General features: G+C 43.8%; 1 non-coding gene across 1 annotated transcript; it reads right to left on the reverse strand.

The window, feature by feature from the left end:
- Positions 1-3,255: 3,255 nt before the first annotated feature.
- TRNAG-UCC (transfer RNA glycine (anticodon UCC)) lies at positions 3,256-3,327 on the reverse strand. The gene has a single exon. It is a non-coding gene; the product is annotated as a tRNA-Gly (tRNA).
- Between the last annotated feature and the right edge of the window lie 1,080 nt (positions 3,328-4,407).

The raw sequence follows: 4,407 nt of genomic DNA on the forward strand, positions 1-4,407 counted from the left end.
ACCATAGCCGGGGGCTAATGGCGAAAAGGCGGCGAATCAGAAATAACGATTTTGCATTTTTTGGTGAAATGATGCATAATCAGTCTGTACACCTCATATCAGATGTGGAGGTATCGTGATTTTCGTGATGTCGCGTTGCAGACAGGTGAAGTGGGGGTGATCCAAAAAAGTTTTTGACCAATCGTGGAGGACTGATAGTAGAATTGGAATTGAAAAGTTTGGAACAGTTTGAAGTTATAGCTCCCCAGGATTTAACACATTAGTTTCCGCATATATGGACACCATGGGCGAGAACGAATAACTACTTGCAATACACTGAAAAATTGATTAGGACGTAGACGTATTTTACATTTTTCCATCACATTTTGTTGCGCTGCAGCACTAACGAAAAAAAGTTTTGTAACCTCGTTGTTATACTGTGATATCCAATTAACAAACAGCTACTTGTAATACACTGAAGAAAATGATTAGGGCAATGATTAGGACTTTCATTGCACACTTTTCTATTAAAGAACAATGGTCAGCTACAAGCCACGATTTGTTAATGCCTGCGCGCGCACTACAACCCAATTTTTTCTGTAAATTTCCTTCTTATGATGAACACTTCTGACTAATTGACCTAGATAAATGGACTACTGTACACTCTCCAGAGGCTGATTAGTGATCGCGAATTCTTGCTTCTTTGGGAGGAGATTGAACATTGCCTATGTCTTCTGCATACGAACCTTCAACCCCAATTTTACACTTTACCGGTTCTCGGAATATGGTGGCAGGTAGTAGAAGTAGAACCCTGGGCTTCTAATCTCAACGGTCGCTTTTCTTGTCTTGAGCTTCTTTTTCCGCGGCATTCCTGCGCTCCACTTTGCAAGATAAAAATCTCTTAAGTTTGAATCCCTCTTCAGTCCAGTACATTTTCAGGCTTGTAGTGACACCTGACACCGGAGAAAAATTGCCGTGAATCAGTGGGGCTATAATATAGTCCAGGTTGAACCAAAATAGGAATGCCCCACCAAGCTTCAAGAAAAATAGTTCGCCATCTGAAGAGGAACTGCCCCCCCTGGTTCAGTAGTCGTCCAGTGTTACATCTCTCACGACTCCTGCAAATAACTCATGGCCCACATTACCCAGCGACTGCGGAGCACCTTATTCAGACGGCGGTCCGACCCGCGACGCGGCAGAGGGTGCCCTGATTCTCTGGATCCGGACAGACCGCCACTGGCAACTGAACCTGGCTACGTTTAACACGCGAACTTTGTTTGGTGAGGGTAGCTTGGCAGGGCTTTATGAGGAATTATGAGACATTTCTTCGGATATTATTGGACTTAGTGAGCTTAGAGGAATTGGGGAGGCTTACACAATGCTGACTAACGGCCACGTCCTCTGCTACAGAGGTCTCTGAGACGAGCACAATCATGCGTGTTTAAAATCTGATAGGCAACCGAAGTCATTGGACTATGTATACATGACGCATCGTATATTCCGGCGTTACCACTAGTGCTCCTGTTTGCTCCGTAACGTCCACCAGAATCCGGGTCGCACAGGTGATCATGGGGGTATTCTTTAAGAGTCCACTTGATGGATTGTGCAGTAGGTTGCTGCCCAGTGGTGATAAACTGGGATGCTGATACCAAGGAAACGGATACAGCCGTGCCCAGCCAGTCTCCTTCATGCTAATTTAGCCCCAGCCAATCAGTGGTGACCGAAATCTACAGTCCTGTACAGATTGATGCCCAGAGACCAGCGCGCTTGATTAGACAAGGTTATTTATTTATGGAATCGGCGTCCGCATTTCAGACGGAGTGTCCTGATACATGTAGGTGCGTCTAGCGCGGAATGATAACTTCGCAAGAGTGACATCCAGCGAAAAAGTGTCACCGGAAATGCATGTATATTTCATTATTTATTTATATACTCTCAATTGGGGCTTCACAGAGAGGAGTAGTGTTACACGTTCAAAATGGCAGTCTTGAATGATGCCTGCTCAGGGTTGCTGGCGATGGAGTCAAGGATGTTAGCCCATTCGGATGATGTCGTCGGCACGAAGGAGTGGAAGCACGTACATGTTGGTCTAGCAGAACGGCACTTCAACTTTGAAGTTACGGTCGACGCGGGATGAAAGGTAACCAGGTGGCGAGAACAATGTGCGTTTCAGTTGAAGATTCGTAAAGAAGATTTTATGAAAGAGACAACGTAGGCGGGCCTGCTTCCTTCTGATAGAAAGGTTCGGAAGGTAGAGAGAAATCTTTATTTCAGTAATCCTAGCGGTGAGAGAATAATGAGCAACACTGAACCGGCCTGAACGATTTTGGATTACTTCTACTGCATTTACAAGTGTAGATGAGTGAGGATCTCAGATTGAAGAAGCGTACTCGAGTTTCAACTTGACTAATGTTTTATAAAGAAGCTGTTTTGAGGAAACAGAAGCCTAAGCAAAGTGACGTAGCAAAAAAAAAACCAAGAGTGCGATTCGCATTGTTAATGGTGTTGTTGGCATGAGTATTCCATGATAAGTTGTTATCTATATGGACACCTAGGCATGTATAAGTACTGATAGATGACAAGCGAAAATTAGTAATTGAATAAACAGGGATATTACAGTCAGCAGTTCTTCAGGATATCCTGATTATTCTGCATTTGTTAACAGTCAGTTTCATGGACCAGAGGTAACACCAAATAATGCTGTCAATATCAGATTGAAGTTTGACAGGCATAACAATATATGCGTATCAATCTAGAGCTGCTGGCGAATTACAACCTGCTAAACATATGATCGTCATGATCAGCCTATATTTATGGCTAGATCAGGACGAAGGCCTCTCCTAGCGGCCTCCAATTACCCCTGTCTTGCGCTAGCTGATTCCAAATTGCGCCTAAAAATTAATAATTTCTACCCCACCTAATTCTCTGCCGTCTTCGACTGCGACTTCCTTCACGTAGCACTCATTCTATAACCCTCATAGCCTGCTGGTTATCTATCCTATCAACTTGATGGCCTGCCTATAGCTGCATTTTTCTTTCTTAATGTCAACGGGAATGTCAGCTGATACCTTTTACGCCAAGCTCCACACCGCTATCTTTCTCTGTCTTAACATTACGCCAAACACTTTTCGTTCCATCACTCTATGCGCGAAACTTATCTTGTTCTCGAGCTTCTTTGTTAACCTCCAAGTTTCTTGCCCCTATGTTAGCCCCGCAGAATGCAGTGTTTGTAAAATATACGCGTAAATAAAAAAAAATTCCGGCCAGAAAAAAACGTGCGTCGGCCGGGAATCAAACCCGGGTCAACTGCTTGGAAGGCAGCTATGCTAACCACTATACCACCGACGCTTTTTTTTTCTTTCTTTCATGGTATTTATTATAGTTGCATTCAACCATTCAGCCAGACGTTCACCAGTTCTGCATAGTCAGAGAATGGAGGGCACAATGAAAGTCACACACAGAAAAGGTAGCGTTCATACTGTGAGTAGAAACGTTCGTGTCACTTTAGAAGGGTGGCAAGGATAAGCACCTCAACAAAATAGGGTACCAGTCCGGTTGTACACCGAGTCCATCATAAACCTGCCTTAGGTGTAGTGTCATTTGGATGTTCACGTTGTGACCGCCGTCTTCCACTGCTCTTGTGCCGCGTATGTAGTGCAACCATGAGACGAGTAGCACTGAGTGAGATCAAAATAGGTCAGTCCACCCAGGCTGCATATGGCCGGCCCGCACGAAATTGAGTGACCGCTGCCGCCAGCGGGTTGCTGCGTTGCTGCCGCCTCGGTCACAGATGCTGCAAACGCTCACTGCACAGCTGCTTCCGTTGCTTCTGTTCGCTTACAAAAGGACAATGTGAAACCTGTCACAACGAGCTCTGGCGGCCGATATGTAATACACATTACCATAAAAGAAAAAGATCAGGGACAATTACAATACACATCTTATTTTCCGCATATATAAACACATGGGCGAGAACGAACAACTACTTGTTATAGACTAAAGAATATTCGTTAGAATCTCCATGCATTTGAGGCTTCTCTATGACGTTCTATTATGCTGCAATAATCACAAAACGTGCTTTTATAATCGGACTGTTATACTGCGATATACAAGTTGAAGATATCTTGAACGACAGCGCAGTTTTCTAACCTGCTTCGCCAACCACAACCGATGTTTCATTTATGCTTTCTGAAGTTATACATCGTGAGGTGACAACTGGAACATTCAATTAGGTTTTTACTTCTCTTTATTCAAATCAAAAGCTTGTATTGTCGCATAAAATTGGGTGATGCATCTTAGACGTACACATATTCCTTGTTCTACTGAACAAACTACAGCAGTGACTAAATGCCTAACTCTAGTGACAACATTTTGACAACTCCTGGAAGTTGTAATGAAACGCTGACCACCATTTGAGCGAAACGTTTG

The sequence above is a fragment of the Dermacentor variabilis genome, chromosome 11 (genome assembly GCF_050947875.1).
Source record: "Dermacentor variabilis isolate Ectoservices chromosome 11, ASM5094787v1, whole genome shotgun sequence".
NCBI classification, from domain to species: Eukaryota; Metazoa; Arthropoda; class Arachnida; order Ixodida; family Ixodidae; genus Dermacentor; species Dermacentor variabilis.